This window comes from Lichenostomus cassidix, chromosome 2, assembly GCF_008360975.1.
Source record: "Lichenostomus cassidix isolate B80296 chromosome 2, HeHo_3.0, whole genome shotgun sequence".
Lineage (NCBI taxonomy): Eukaryota > Metazoa > Chordata > Aves > Passeriformes > Meliphagidae > Lichenostomus > Lichenostomus cassidix.
This window is the reverse complement of record NC_139482.1, coordinates 121062984-121080416: the sequence shown is the minus strand read 5'-3', so window position 1 is coordinate 121080416 and position 17433 is coordinate 121062984.

Below are 17433 nucleotides of genomic sequence, written 5' to 3'. Positions count from 1 at the left end.
AAAAAAAACCCCAACAAAAACAAACCAGGAAAACAAAAATATAAAGTATTTCAAGGATGAACAAGCAACAATGGTAAATGTCTAAGAAGCTAGAAAGGGAAACATTTCAGTAAGCTCAGAAAAATTTCAAAAAATTCTGAGGTTTAACCAAAACGAAAATTCAATCCCAATTTCTTCTTAGGGAAAAGGTGAAAATCAAATGGTAGTAAGGAACTGACAAAAAGAGGTATCGATTTTCACTTAATTATTTCTAGAAAATATTTGATATTTTCTTGACAATTTGTAAGTTTGATTCAAGACAATAATTTACCATTTCTGTCTTTAACCACATTTTTATGAGTCACAACTATAAGACAAAATCATTCTTTTCGTGTATTTGCCCCAGTAGAAAGATTGATTAAACAATAAGGAAAACTTGGAGGGAAGAAAGAAAATAAAAACAAAATTCCTTTATGAATTTCACACACCACTGAATTCCATAAACTGGAAACATATTTTCTCTCTTCTCACTCATCTCTCTCCCCTCTCCTTGTTTGAAAGCAGTGAAAAAAAAAATTGTCTTTAAACTTCAAAAGATTTCTCCCTTCTGTTATCCTTAGAAACATTTTTCAGGTCATCAAAGAGTATTTAGCACTCAATGATTTCTCAATGAAAAAGTCAATTCTTCGTAAAGGAACACTTGTTTCCTATCAGTTTGCTTACCTAGGTGAAAGAATAAACCAAAGAAAATCAGACCTTATACAATAAAACCACTGTGCAGGCTCCAACGGGCATGCACCTTCTGTATTCATTATATGTGAATAGTGTACACTGTGATAAGAAGAAAATGAATTGTAAGGATATATTTTTTTCTCTTTTTCTATTTTCCTCATCACAGTTTGCAATTACATACTATTTTAATTTCTACAAAAATAGCACTATTTCTAGTGCAAAATCTATTACTGATATAAAGTTTAGTATAGATCTGTGTTCATCTACTTTGGTGACATCATCCATGAATAGTGATTTAATCAGTTCAGCCATTTGTTTTAGATGGCTTAAATTCTTTATTTCTCTATTTATTGTACACTTTTAAGAAGTCATTTTGCTTCTGCTATTTTTACACTATTTCTGTGAAATTCAGACAGACACTTTATTTAGGCCTAAGTCTAAAATGACACAATTTATTAAAAACATATCCATTGTTTCCTATAATTTCACTTAGCACAGTCCTTTTATCAGCAAGTCTTATTAACTTAAACTTTATAGACTTCCTTATCCCTCAAATATAAGTTTATTTTCACTGCATGTCTACTGAAAATCAGCCCTTGAAAGCTTCATGTTAATATCCCTACATCAGAAGATATATTTTCCAACTAATTCACATTTGCAGCACTGGTACACAACCTTATCTTGACTATGCAAAAGAATATAACTCTTTTTATGTATAACATTCTAAAAAATTGAGACATTGGTGTCCACAATTACCTTCCACCAAATAAACTTTTTTCTGCCAAAGACTTTGTCGCTTGTTGATAAAATTTCAAGTGGCCTTTGGACAGCTCTCTTTCTGTGCTTCTGGACTGGCTTCAAGGCAAAAATCAAATTTCGATAAAGATCAGTGTTCTCCAGTGTGCACATGTGCATTCTTGAGCACAGGTTCACATGTGTCAAAAATCTTTCTATTACTCCCAGTGTAAAGGTGTACAGGACCCAATTCTCCCACACTGCAACATTTTGGGATATTTAATATTTTCTTTCTCATTCTATCTTGGGTCATAAGCCAGATTCTCCAAGTGTTTCATATGGAAAGCAAGTTCTGCATCACAACATAAAAGAGCTTTCAATGAGGGCATTTCCAAGACTGTGGGAGACCTGCACACAACTCTACATTACCATTTTTCTGCAATATTCCAGCAACTGCTCCACATTACTTGGCTACTGGCTCTTCTTGTACAAGTCTCTATCCATCTCTTGTATTGCAGAAAAAAATTCTTAGGCATTATTTCAGTCTAAATTTTAGGTCTTCTCCCTGGATGTTGAAGACTGATGTTCTAATCTTCACTTTAAATTGAGTAAAGGAAGGACTTGAACTGTTTATGTTGCACCTTCTGCCACACACTCATTCTTTGTTCTTTCACCTTCCTGAAACCAATAGGTGGGAGATTTTAATTTATGTTTGTATGTATATACATAAGCACACGTGAATAAGTAAAACATATGCATGCATATGTTCCAGTTCAAAACTGTTACGTTGCCTTAAAAATTAATACAATTAAGAATTCTGATTAATCTAAAAAAAAGTCAAAACCAATGCAATAAAATTTAAATGGAATTATCACTAATCACAACTCTGGCAAAATTATAGCTCTACAGGAGAGTGGCAGGTAGTGAGTACCTGCTATGGACAAGGGAAAAAATAACTTTCAGTAAGAAAGGCTATTCAAATTAAATACCAGAAGAATCAAACTCACAATAGGTTTAATAACATCTCAACATTGTCAGATGGCCAGGAGGAACTCCAGCAAGGTAAGTTAAAGTTTCTTCTTGGGTGATTGAAGCCATCCTGCTCTCAAGCAGTTACTGATTTTTATCCCTTTAAACTTCTTAAAAATGTCCAAATCACTCCCCTCTGGGAGTGGTTATTCTGGTGACCACCTGTAAATAAATAAGCCACAGTGAATAACTTAAGTGTGCACCTGTAGTTACTGTTATTGCATCTTTCTCCTCTTCACAGTCTTTGCTCCATGTTCAGAGAAATCCCAGATGATGAAGTGTGTGGGAGGTGGATGTCTCTGTAATTTTCTGCTTCTGCAGTGAAATAAAGCACCAACGCTTTTGTGGAGTTGTAGGTGGTATATGAATATACCTGTAATATGCAATGTGCAGTATCCAGTTTGGCAGGCATCGATAGCTTGGCATATCTGCTGCGAAAAAAGGGAAAATATATAGGTCTGTATAATCAGGCATGTGTGCACATTCCTGGAAAACTGAAGAGCCATTCTGCAAAGAGTCACCTTTACTACCCCAGCTTCTACGGGGCTTGGAGGGATAGTTAGAGCTCTCCAGCATTCCCCATGTGCATTTCTCTTTCAGCAGAGAAAAAAGATTTTGTTCATTTGTTTGAAGCTCTGCACTCCTCTTCAGTTTTCCCTCCTGCTTATTTCAGATCTCTCTGACTATTAAATCCACTTCGCCTTTCCTCACCTGTATCTTGATACACATTTTCACACCTGATACTCATTTTCATACACTATTTTGTAGATTCCCTGTTAACATAAGCTGCACATTCTCATTCACAAGTTTAGGTGTAAACACCTGCTACAAGTTCCTGAAGCCCATTCTGATGGAGACTTTTGGCTCACTGTCTCTCAGCAGTGTTCCCCCACACTTTTTAAGAGCACCTCTGTTGTTAAAAATCCAATCTCTTTTTAAGTTTACATTTCCACATCCTCCTCTATCACTGTGCATTTCTGTTACAGGCATGTCACAAACTGCTGGCTACTACAGTAAATGCAGATGATGACTTGCCTGTAAATTAGATTTGTGTGTGTAAAACCCATGCTTGTTTACACACTGGAGTGATGCCAAATACCAGCTCAGATGAAACAAAATATTTATGAATTGGATAAACTGGAAACTTACATCTTTATAAGGTGTTTAGAGTGGATTCAAGCATAATTTCCCTTGCTCTGCTCTATTCTTCCTAAGAATTATTCGAAATATTGCATTTTTAAAAGACACAGCTTTTTAATTTATACTTAGTAATATTAAAGCAAAGCTTTAAAACAATCTTTTATGAAACAAGTGATCTTAACTATTGTAAATCACATGAATTTAATTACACTTATTTTTAAAAGTAATTTAAATATTGCTTTAAGAGAAGCTGGTTTTTTGCTACCATAATAAAATAACTTGTTTTATACAAGATACAGAAGAATATAATTTGATCATTTCTTCTGTTAGCCTTTGTTACATAGATTTTTACATAATCATTACTCATAATGTTCTGACAGATAATGCTATTACTAGCGTTACAATCTTTGCTATTATTATAAAAAATCTTCTGGCTTTGTGAAAATTTTAATTTATTAAAATGTAATGAAAGCACATCTAACATGAACCATAATTTATGAAAATTTTAGATGTGCTGCTTGACATTCATGTCATCAGGCTTCAAAAGTTTCACATCTGAAATGTGAAATTACACAGATTTATAAAGATCCCTTTTCAGCATGTTAGCTGGCAGTATCTTCTGTAAAATGTATATGTTTGGCTTTAAAGAGACAGGCGCATGTAATTTTAATGTCAGCACCAGCATCACCAAAAAGTGCCCTGGCAATCAGTGGAAAGGTTTAATAGGTTTCCTGTCTTGTTCTTAATTTGCTGAAATTACAAAATCAATACTTTCAGTTGTAGCTGCAGCTACCCGTTTTACTGCTTTAAGATAAAGTCTACAATAAAGTAACCTTCACTTTCAATTTGTAGCGCAGAACATCAGGGTGTTCTTGGCCACTAACTAGTCTTTCTTTTCTCAGCCAGTATGAGACATTCTAAGTGTGTGATGTTGCCCTTCAAAGGGGAAGGATGCATTTTGTATTAAACATAGCTCTCATCAGTGACTCGGTTTGTTTATTTTTACCATCTCAGCCTACTCTCTCCTAAAGTCACCTCTGCATGAGTTGTTCATTATTTCCCTGTTTCTCTGTGTTGATATTCTATACTACATAAATAAATGATTGGTGTCAAAATGGCCTGATCTTTGTTTTACGTCCATAGTCTCCCTTTATAACAAAGGAGCATATTTTTCTGTTGCAGTTAAAAAAGGAAATTTTCCATAGTTGGTCACATTTTTAATAGTGAACATGATGACTTAATACAAGAAAGGCCTCTGAAAGGACCAAAATGAGGACAACTAGATCAACACCACTGGAAAGGCTGAGCTCTTGCACACAGCAAGAGGGAGAAAACAATAAATAAGTAGACTTCCCACTTATATGGGCTGCTCTGCTATACCTCCCAGCTCTTTAATGATAGAAGTGAAAAACCATATCCACATAATCATTTAGTCTTCCAGCTCAAGTCCAACCTTTCAAAGAGTATTCTGCACTCAAAAATTAAAGATGTAAGATAAAGTTTTGACCCTCTTATCCCTATTTCACAAGCAATTAAAATGTTTTTAAATTTGATGGTCTTTTTGTTTCTGCTTTTCTCTGATAGCGCTCTTCCTGAAATCCTTTCAGCATATAAGCTTTTTTCATCACTTAGCTGCGTAATATTCTGGAGCTATTAGCACTGGAGAAGGGCCTTGGCTTGGTCCTCTTCTAGTGAAGCAATAAAAAGAATGTTAAGCTGCTGCTCACAAAAGATTGCAGCATAAGATCTCTCCGTGTCTTCCACTGATGCAAAACGTATTCACACCAAGGAAAAAGAGCTCTCAACACCTGCTACCCCAAATGTTAATGAATATACACACACACACACATGCACACATGCACACGTGCACATTATGCTTCTTTCTTTTCAGCCACAGCAATTTCAAGTTGGAAATTTTACTCATAAACAGCACATGATGGAGTAAGGGTACTGTAAAACAGAAAGCACAGTTGATCACAGATGGAAAACAGCTCATCACATGAGGAAAACAGAGCTTCCAAATGCCACAGCTCCCTTGCTTCATGCTCTACATTTTTAACTAGCTGCTCAAGGTAAAAGGATGCTATTTATCTTGTGATGTACTCCCTGTAAATGAAAATTCAGAGTAGATCTAGAAACAATATTGCACCAAAGGAAACAAAAGCATTTGTCTGTAAACAAGTCAAGAGAAATGCCAAATGATTCAATGAAGATCACTTGTGTCACTTACGTTTGTTTTGATTGGTTCTCCAGTGTTTACAGCACTCAACTCAGCAGGCTCAGAACCCCAAATCTATATTTAATTTAAAGCATTGCACCATCACTCAAATCTTTCAGCAGCCTCACTACAGTCTAAAGAACAAGGGCAGAGGGACCTGTTTACATTGAGCACTTTTACGTGCTCCAAGCGTTTGCAGAATAGTTTTAAACATATTACATCAAGATAAAAAAGAAATGAAGATTTTTTGTGAAGCAAAATATTTTCCTTGTAGGAAAAGTACTACAAGTACTCGTAGGATTTTTTGCCTACATTATCTGTAAATTTTCAGGTATTCTCAGCAAGGGATCATCTTGCAAGACAAAATATTCCAAAAGCAGATTTAAACTGCAAAATAAGATGAATCTCAGAAAACTTAATTTTTATCAGAATTAATATGATGATCAGAAAACGTAATAAAGACAGCCATTGCTATGACGCTGAAAGCTCTGTAAATATTCACAGCGATTTAGAGAGTCAAATAGAATAAAATAAAAAACATATATTTCAAGGCACAGTGCTTTCAGATGCAGAAACCAAAGTTTTACAAAGATAACCAGCTGAAGAGAAAAAAAAAATTAGTCCCCATTTAAACACACACAAGCAGTCTTAAAACATGTCTGGCTTGTCAAAGGGAATGAGCCCTCAGTTTCTATTAAGAGCAGGCAGGGTAGAATCCATTTGCTATTTTGCAAAACCAGCCCTGATGCAAATGGAGAGTTACTAATGTCGTATGCAGAGTGTCAAAGAGCAGCAAACCTTCTCTCTGTAACCATGGTGGTAGCATGCATCAGCACAGCATTGCTGCAGTGCTTTTCAATCCTTGTCAGCCTGCTGGTGGAAAAGTCTCTAACTAAATTTAGGGGTCTCTCCAGGGGAAGGAAGGAGAAATAGAAAAAGAGTTTAGAAAACTAGGCATGTTTTATCTATGTTTACCATCCAAATTTTCCCAACACGCCGTGAGGTTTTCTGGGGAACCTGTTACCTCATTTGAAAATCTAGGAGCTTTGTGCTTTCTCCCTACCTTTTCATCTCCCTTTGCAGTGGTGGCCAGAATTGCTGCACCTATCCCTGGCTGGGCCGTTCCAGGTATGGAGTTTGATCAAAGCCTGTCAGAAATGTTGTCTGCAGATGCTACTCACTGTGAAGCATGTTTCCTCCTCGGTGGCTCAGCCATGTTGGCTCTGGGCATGAGGATGGGCTGCTTCATGGGCACACACACCTAATGAGCCCAGCTAGGATCAGAGTAAAACCAAATTTGCAGCACCAAGGCCCAGCTCCCTCAGACAAGAGGAGAGGGCAGTGTTTTGGGAGAGGCTGTCTAGAGGTTCCAGCACTAGGCAGTCTCCAGTCTTCAGGAAAATGCAGAGAGGGACGGAGAGCAGACCAAAATTAGCTTCAACCCTGGAAAAAGGAGACAGGCTTGTAATAGTTTTCTTCCTCTTACCAGAAACATTTGTCCGGCATCTGTGTTTCTTTCAACCCTGTTGTGCTTCTCAGCAGACAGGGTAATTTGACCCAGAGGATTTTGGCTATCTAAGCTATGCTTAATCATTTGGCCCCATTACATCACTACAAAACAGTTCAAAATAGAGGGCTCCTTTTAATAGATTTCTTGCTTCAGTTAACAAAAATTATTCAAACTTCAGTTTTAGCTGAGCTTATTAAAGCAGGATTGTGTTTAAGTTATAGTAATTGTCAATAAAGTCTTTTATAGCAGATTTAACTCAGCATATTTTAGACCTTGCCAATTTGAGACAGTTTCCATAAAAAGGAGAACAGCAATGTTACAGAGTGATAACTCAAAAATGGAAAAAAGGAATTATTTAGCATAAAAGGAATTATTTAGCATAGTAAAAGGAGGTATAACTAGGAGTAATGGGAGGAAATTAATAAAGGGAATATATCAGTAGGGGAAAAAGAAAAACCTGACTGTGAGTTAACCAGTAGAAAAATCTCCCCAGAGAGCAAAGAATAGCCCACTGGTAGCCAATTTAAAAGTAACTGGCCAAAACACTACCAAATAAACAGGCTGGAAATAGTTTTGCAACCATACAGACAGAAGACTAGGTTACCATTATGTCCCTCACTTCTAAATTTTGTGAAAGTGAGCAAATAAATTGAGCTTTCTGATTGACAAATCTAGTGAAATTCAGCATTCTGGCTGCTGAGATGTAATTGCACAGCTTTTATCTTTGCCAGCATCAGAAGCTGAGGGGGAAAAAAAAAGAAAGGAAAAGTGTTTGGTTTGTATTTTGTGGTTTGGGTTTTCTTTTCTTTTTAATTGACATTTATTTTGTTGGTCTGAGTTATTTGAGTTATCTAGTAAAAATTTGTTCCTTGACTGACACTAAGGAAACAAAAATTGTACTAAAAAATGCTTCATAACAAGATCTTAAATTGTAATTTTTAATTGATAATTTGTAACAGTAAAATAAAGCAGAAAAGCCAAAGTGCTCCTGTATAGATACCTCAAAATAATATCCAAATATTATAATTTCTATAAATGCAGAATCAAAATTAGCATCCTTATGAACTCTCTGTTTTGCTAGACATTATATAAAACATTGTGTTTATTAAAGATAAGTAATTGAAGTAACCAAAATGTATTTGTGGGATTTAAAATTATTTTATGATTTTTTAAACATCCTGAAAAATTAACTAACAGTTAAGAGTAATAGCAAGTTTTCAGACATGAAACAAGCTATCCCACACCAATGAGACAGCAATACCTGTTCAATAAAAAGGATTAGACAGTTCCCTTGATGTTGGGCTATTTAGATAAGACAAAACTTTTGAGTTAGTCAGAGTCTGTGGAAAAAATGAGAAAATGTGTTAATTGAATGTGTGATTGAAATTAGAAAATGTAAATCCTCTGAATAGTTTCTGTATATTTATGACTATCGCTTGTTTTGACACAAAAAAATAGGATAAACAACAGATTTGGTTTTAACATCATTACATGTGAAAATGTTAGAAATTTTTTTAAAATATTGCTACAATGTATGACAGTTTATAATTCATTAAGATTTTATTTTTTTTTCTTTAAGTCCTACTTTTACTCACCAATTTACAGCAACATGCCATAAACCCTTGCATCTAATTATTTTTAATCACATCTTCTGACACAAATGATTTCAGTTTGATTTACAGTGAAAACAGAAAACACAACAGCAACTCCGACAGACTTGGACCAAACCAATGTTAATCTGCACAGCTGTGATTTTGTAGGATTATACAATTTTCAGTTTACCTTTGTTTGGGCTTCCCATGAGCACATTATGACTTTGGTGGGGTTGGAATATATTTTTTCTTATTCTCATTATGTAAGTTCAGGTGCTTATACTAAAACTTGTGCTCATCCTATATTTGTCCTTTATTTTTAAGAACCAAAAGATGCATTTCTATCTAAGGCAGAGAACTTTAAAAGCAAATGACTACAAAACTCCTCTATAAACCAGAAATATTTTTAGTACATAACACAAATATTGATATTATTACTTAGCAGTTTTAAATGGATAATTTTAGCATGTAAAATTATGTTTTAGAGTGTGATTAATTATGCTAAAAGATTAGGACATTGTTATAGGCAGGGTGAGGTTTATGATTTTTTAAATTAAAATCAAAGTATGGTGCACATCAGTTCTTTTTAAGCATGTGAAATAAAGAAATGGATTTTTAGGTCTTTCTAGGCATTATTTCATTTAGTATACAACTTCAAAGTACTCTAAGCTTAGTATGTAAATAGACAGCTAAAATAAACAAATTACAAAGGAAAAAAAATCAATCCAACTTTAAGTAAGGTTATGTAGTTTGAGATCAGTGGAGTTTTTTGTTAGGCAGTAAATAGAATGATTTCCTAACCTGATCCTCCCTAGAAATGTTGCCAATTTTCAAGTTATAAGAAAAAAAGTGGAGTTACAAATAGCCACGTTGCAACTAAAAGCTTTTCACTGTACCATAAAAACATTCAAATCATTACCATTTAAAATCTCCTCTCAAATAAGTTTGAACATTTTAGGGCAAAATAATTTTTAAAAGGTATTGAGGTTTAGATTTAAGCACTCCTCAGAAGTGATTCAGAGCTGTGGTGTGTTTACATCGTGCTGTGATTCACCATTTCCTCTGAGCAACATCAGGGAGTTCAGGTGTGCAAAACATGGGGAGGGCAAGGTGGAAGTTAGAGCTTCACCTGGAACACAGCACCTCTTCTGTCCCTAGCTGCCATGATATGCTAACAAGGGTGGTGTGGTCCTGCACGTCCAAATAAACTTCAATAACCATTCATTCCTTGTGCTTATAGATAACCAGAATGTCTGGAGGGAGACAAGGTATATTTTCATATGGATATACCTATATGCAGCCATCACAATGCCAAATTCAGTAAGATGTACAAACATTTAAAGGAAGAATTTATTCCTTCAACAAACTGCTTCCTTAAAAAGAAGTAGTATCAGTGCTCTCTTAACACATGCTTTAAATTTAATGCTTTATCACTTATATCCACCTGGTAAACAGTGAGGCAAGAATCTGGAAGTTGATTCTTTAAAACATTTGATTATTTTTCTAGTATTTAAAAATCTTCAGAACTGAGTTAGCTTACAACAAGAACATCATACCATTAGGCAATGAAATTTTTGTAATTATTATGTACATTTAATTTTAAATATTTTTCTGGAGAGAGATTAAATTGCATCTTACAAATGCCCCGTATTTTAATAATACACTTTAAATGTAACAGAGTAATTGCTGAAAGAAAGTATTCTATAAGTTATCTTCCCTTCAGAATTTAAGGAAAAGACAGTATTGTAATACTCCTCCATATCTTTCCCTTTCACGTAGTTTTCTTAATTTGGTTCTGCTCACTTCCCTTCACTTCTTGTTTTCCTGCATACTATTTTAACACCTGTAGAGAATGAGAAAATCATATGTTGAGCCATGTTTTTTAATTCTTTTCATTTCTACAAATTAAATACTTGGGAAAAATCATATTATCACCAGTAACATCCTTCTGGAAAGTGACAAAACCCAAAAGCTGTTTCAGTAAGGTATTGTTTCAGCACCTTACCCCTGCCCAAGATAAGGGCATCTTTTACAAGACAGTTTAGTCACTTCATGCCATGTCAACTATTGGGAACAGAGAAACAATGAAGCTAGGAAGCGAAGCCTTAGGACTTTATCTCTTTTCTCCTTCTTAAGATCTGCTACTTATTAGCATTTTTTTGATAGTACAGACTAAGTTTTACCCCAAAAACAAAAAGGAGTCAGTCACAAATGTTTGCCTTAGCTACAGAAGCTTTGTGCGGTGCAAAACAAGAATACACCTCAAATTTTATTTAGCTATGGCTATTCAGTATCTTATCTGTAGCTGTAAGAAAACATGATCTTCCCATTTCATTACACTTTGGTTTAATCACATGTAAGTAAAGTCTGCATCGCTGATGCAGAATTTTGCGACTGAATTTTTACCTATTCTGTAGTACTATAAGATTCAGAAGGCAAGCCACACAGTCATGCTAACAAAGCAGCATAATAGGGATGGAGGGGAGAAGCAATTTGGTGTCTATAGGACAGTTACCATAAAATTTACATTTTCCATAAAATATAAGTAGCCACCATTTTGCTGTAATCCCAGAGCAGCAACGAAATGGTGGTATAGAAGAAAACTACCCGATCAGACACATTTCATCATTGCTTCTATCCATCACTATCTTCTGTCGCTAGCATGATTATCATTTACCTTTCTCCTTCTTACAAGCAACATCCTACTTTTAGACTAAAAACTGATAGATGTAGCGTAATATATAGATAAGGTGTAATTATCCAACTAAGACTACATACTACACAAGTCCTCTCCCCCTCACCCCACTTCAAACTGCAAAAAAGTACTGCATAGTGCTTCTATCACACACTGATGAACACATCCCTTGGAACTGCTACTGTATGAGAGCTGTATCCTAGAGGTAGAACACATGGTATGGAGTATGGCTGCTGCATTGGTCAGTATGTGTTTTAATTATTATATGATGAGATATGCATAAGTAACACTCAGAAGACCAAAACGGCTTAAACAAATTGTGTCTGATTGTAATGTACAATGTTGCATTTTGTGAAGCATTTTATATTTAAGTACATTTATGTTTATTGGCATACTCGGTTTAGAAATTTTATTAAGGCATCAATTTTGCTAAGCCATGCCATCTCGGTTTTTTGTTTTGTTTTGTTTTGTTTTGTTTTTTTGTTATTGCATGCTTCTCAGGAGGTGTGGAAAGGAGTGCCTCCTTGTACATAAAGTGAGAAACAGTATTTCTAGATTAGTGCAGGTCTGTTCTCTGATACTGTGCTGTACATGCTAAAAGAATTCATAAAGTTTATTCTGTAATCTCTACAGAAGCACTATGTGCTATAAGCTTTATTAACTAGGTCCTAAATTTATAAATTGGTAATAAACCAGAAAAGTATATTGTGTAATATATTTTCTAAAAGTGTGCCTGGTGTTTATTACTATAAATATGCAATGAAGTTAAGATGGATCACATTTTCAAATACAGCATGTCGTAGGAAATTGTTCTTGTTTTTCAGACACAAGTTGAATATTTTAGATTCCAATATCATGTTATAACTAATAAATCAGAAAACACAAAAATGTGGGTCATTTAGGTGATAGCGAATATTGAATTTAATTTTTTTAGGAGAATTTTTTGAAAACATCCCTAATGATGTGAATTTTTTTTTGTACAAATGTGCAATTATGTACAAGTAAAACAAATGTCCTGCTCCTCAAGTACTCCCATTCTTTTCCAATACAAAGCAAAGAGTATTTAGGTAACACTGCCACCTATTGCTTAAAGGTCATAGTTGCTAAAATCTGGTCCAGTTTTTTGTCACTCATCCTTGCTCGTTTTGACTACTATGCTTTCATTACTTCTAACAACCAAATGAGACTTTCATGTTCTTTCATATAACAAATAATTAGCATCTTCCTTCAGCGTTATGACTATAATTTATCAGGAATCAATGAAAATTTAAGAGACTTTTCATACTGATTAAATTAAGTTTAAAAATATTTTAAAAATTAATTTCAAATACAAAATCCACCCACAAAGGGAAAAAAAAGGAAGATTCTTCAGGCAAATATTGCAAAATAAAATTTATTTGTTAAATATAATTTGTCTGATTGAATCCAGATAACCTAATACTTGTTAACATTTTGCAAGTGGATATGCAAATACTCAAAGTGTAAATATACATCTGCAGGTCTTTTAGGGACACAGCCTTAGTAGCATGAAAATAAGATAGTATAAGATCAAACCTAATTCTTTTGAGTAAATAAATCTGTTTTCAGGACAATGATCGAAAGATCACTAATTCCACATCTGAACAAGAATAACCTTTGTCAGCTTGGAAAAAAAAAAGAGAGAAAGAAAGACAATAAAGACAATTATTTCCACTTCTATAAAATAAAAAGTGAGAAAAATATATTTGATCGTGCTATGGGAAGTCATATGAGTCAATCAGAAAGATAACTTAACACTGGTTAAATAAGCTATATGATATAAGTTCTGTCTAGGTTAATTTACAGCAATAGAGAAAGATTACTTAGTTTGGAAGAAAATTTATTGTTGAAAGGCTCTTTTTTATCCTCAGTCTATTACTCAGTGTGCATGTATAAAATAAGTTGACTTCATTTCTTCACGACAGGGAAGTAGCTGTATATTGTACAAAATCCCTTATATTCTCTTCTATTATTAGAAGAAAAAGTACAAATCCGTTGTTCTCGTGCCCAAAAATGTTGAGAGTCACTATGAAGAATACTGATATTTGTCCTATATTAAAATATCTCACTAAGAGTCCAGTTCAATTTCTAAGATTTGTGAGATTTTAAGCCAGACGGATGCACTCAGGAACAGCAAAAAATAGAGTATATTTTAAAATAGAAAAGTTGGGGGGGGTTTTGTGGGTTTGTTGGTTTCTTTTTGCTTTGTTGTTGTTTCTTTGTTTGTTTGATTCTTTGTTTGTTTTGGGGTTGGGGAGGTCGGCTTGTTTTTGTTATCTGTTTGGTTGGGTTTTTTTACCTATGTATAGTATTTTAAATCTCAAATATTTAAAATTTCCATGGTAGCAGAGAGAGTATTTATACAAACAGAAGGAATCTATATGAAGGTTAAATTCCTTATAAACATTATTTTTTTTCCTATAATCACAACTACATCCTTTCAGAACTCAGAAACAACATAAAACAAGGCTTGTTCTTGCAGTTAGGGACTCCCTATCTTTTTCTCAGTCTTATGGTTTTACTCTATGACATTTTTAACCATTTCCTTCCTACTAGAAGGATGCCTCTCAAAACAGGCAGCTATCACAGCCAAGCAGCGTCCAGAGCTAATGTCAGAAAGGGAATGACTGAATACAAATAGATACCTACACACCTATTTTTATCCTGACTGGTTTATTTCTTATTTCTACACTCTAATAGCAATACATGGCTCTCTCACTGGTGAAAAAAATCTGAGCTTTGTTTTCTCTTTTTTACGTCTTTAAATAAAATGAATATTCAAGACCTACAATGTTATGTATTAAAGGAAAGAGTTGGATATTTTTCAGATTTCATTAAATGTTTATGTACCTAAAACAATTTGACACCAGACTGTTCAACCTTAAATTCACTCAACTTAGTACAGTAGAATGAATTATTAATGACCTAATTGATAAACATTGATTCGTAATGTAATTACTTGTTTAATGCACCATTTTATGTAAATATCAGACCAAAACCTAAAAGTATGGTGCTTTTAATAAATTTCATTTGATTAAATACACCACTTGTATATATTCACATACAAAAATACATCCTTGTTTTTCCTTTAACAAACTTTCTTTTGGAAACTATAATATGTTTCCTAAACAAATATTTTTTGGCATCAAAAGTTTGCAGGTATATTTTTCTCCACCTCTTTTACTACCTGAATTCTGATGTGACTAGACATAAAGTTTATATCAGAAAAAAATTAATTAACTTAAAAGAGCATTAAAAATGTACGAAAAGAACAAACAAAAAAAGGGATACATTAAATTGAGGGTATGAAACCTAGAACAGCTATAGAATAAAATGCAATGTCTTAAATCCAAAAGCTACAGAAGGCACTCAAGAATAATTTGTTAATTTTATCTCCAAAATAAAATTCATACTTGCATTAAATCAATTATTTTCACAGATAGTCTAAAATCAGTATAATTTTTGTCTATCCTATACAGGAAGATAACCAGGCAGGCACATGGATACTAACGTGCTTGTGAAAATGCTAGTATGCTTTGCCTCTTAACATTTGTGTGCTAAAATATGCTTAGTTCAGACAAAGATGCAACTTAATGCAAGGAATAAATAGAGCATAGGTGAAAAAGAGTATCTTCCTTAGTTATCTGCTCTAATCAGCTACACACCTCATGTCAGAATGCACGTAAAAATGCAAAGATTGTTATATTTCCACAGCTAATATTATCATTACTTTTATACTTTGGCTTTATTAGATCATTGCTTTAAATGAGCATCACAGAACCAATGGAGCTTTAGTCTCTATGTTACATTTTCTTCATAATCATTTTCAATTTATTTTTTTCTTGCATGTCATCATTTTAATGTAAATCTTTCTTTTTCTTTCCAATAAAATGAAATGATTAAGTAATCCTGCTTTTTGCATGATTAAAGATGACGGATAAGCTTGGGTGGATAAAAATCAAGGCTCCTAACAGAATCTGTGCACCTCGCATGTCAGAATCCTTCCAGCTTGTTCAGTGCTAATGACAGAAAAAATTAGCATGTCTGTGAGTTGCCTAAAAAGGATAACAAGCTACCTTTAAGGACCTAACCATATCTCTACACTAAATTTTAAACAGTTGTTTTCCATAATTTTCTGTAATAAGCCCTGATGAATTGTTTTGAAACAGATTAATAGAGAAATTTTTATTTAGAGCAATAATAAATGTTCATTAAATCTATCAGTGACTACTACTGGGCTGTTTAATCACTACCTTTGTATCACCAGATATAGCACATTTAGAAAATCAAATGCAAGGGATACAATATGCTGAATATAGTACAAATCTGATAAAAAACAATGACATGTTTTTATAGCCAGTCAGACACAACTCTGTTTTAAAGAACAGGAAGAAACTCCTGACTACTGATTTTTGCCAGTGTCTCTTTCCTTTCAAGAGCCCTGTGCAATATGTGTTCAGCCTTTTCTGACTGAGACAAGAAAACTAGAAAGGGGATATTTCAATACAGCACATACATACTGCCATCGCCTCTAGACATATGACCCAAAATGATGCTAAGAAGTCTTTCTCTGACCTCCTGCTAACCAGCCTCTTGTGATTAATTCAGCATGTCCTTGAAAGTATCTGCTAGAGATCCTTGTTTTTTTAATTTAAGAGTTTCTGAAGCCCACCTATAGTTTCACTGATGGATTTTTATTTATTTACTTTTTTTCATTTTATCAGGGGTAAAGCATTAATCTATGAGCAGAGGTCTGCAGTAACAGAAAAACACCACCTGCCTAAGCATTCGCCAAATAGGACCATAAATACCACAACATTTCCTGACCTAAGTTTCGTAGACATCTGTATCATGGTAACACTGCATTTCCCTTCTTTGACAGATGAAATTACTATTCTTTGATTTCCAACCCCCCCACCCTCTTTTTTCTGATTATGTTCTGGATGGCAAAATTTGGGCCACAAAATGCTAATTTCTAACCTAACACCATGACAGCAATCACAGCCATCACAAGGATGGAATAAAGAGAGCAATCTAACATCCAGGGATATGAATTTCTGATCAGTGGCTGGCAGACTGCCGTGAAAGCTTACAGTAATCCCATTGGACAGCTAGGGTTGATGAAGCCTGGGAACAGGCAGCCACAATGTAGGTAGTTCACAATTGCAAGCATTTGTCCATAATTTAAAGCTATATGAGAAGTGGAGAGTATTCATCTGAACAACAAGCTGTAATTTAACTAGAGTAACATTTACACAGTTTTTAACCCATTAAGTCCACCTTTTCTTACACTGACATTCCCTCTCTTTAATGCCCATTGTAAACGAAACTCCTGCACATTAAATGAGCATATATTTTTAGCATTTCCAATGCTCAGAATAATTTCGTAATATTAAATCTTACTGCATATTTGGCAGCAAATAAAGTATTTTTTCTTAAATCCAAAGTCTATGAAAAACCTTACTGAAGTGAGTTGTTCCCCTGAAGCCAAGGGGGCCAGTCCCACCACCCCAGCTCTCACTGAGCAAAATCAGGTTTATAGACTGATCACACAATTAAGGTTCTTTTCAAAGTAATAATGCCTCAGTCATCCAGTGATGTCCCCACCAGAAAAAAATTAGCCCCCGACAAAGTAGGGAGGCTCTGCAAATGGTAAATACTAATGCAGGCTTTGAGCTCTGCCGGACGAAGGGGTTTCACTATCAGGCTTTAAAACTGTAGCCTGAAATGTAAAATGTTGTCTCGGGCTTGAAAGCCTCTAAATGCATCTTTCTACATGACCAAA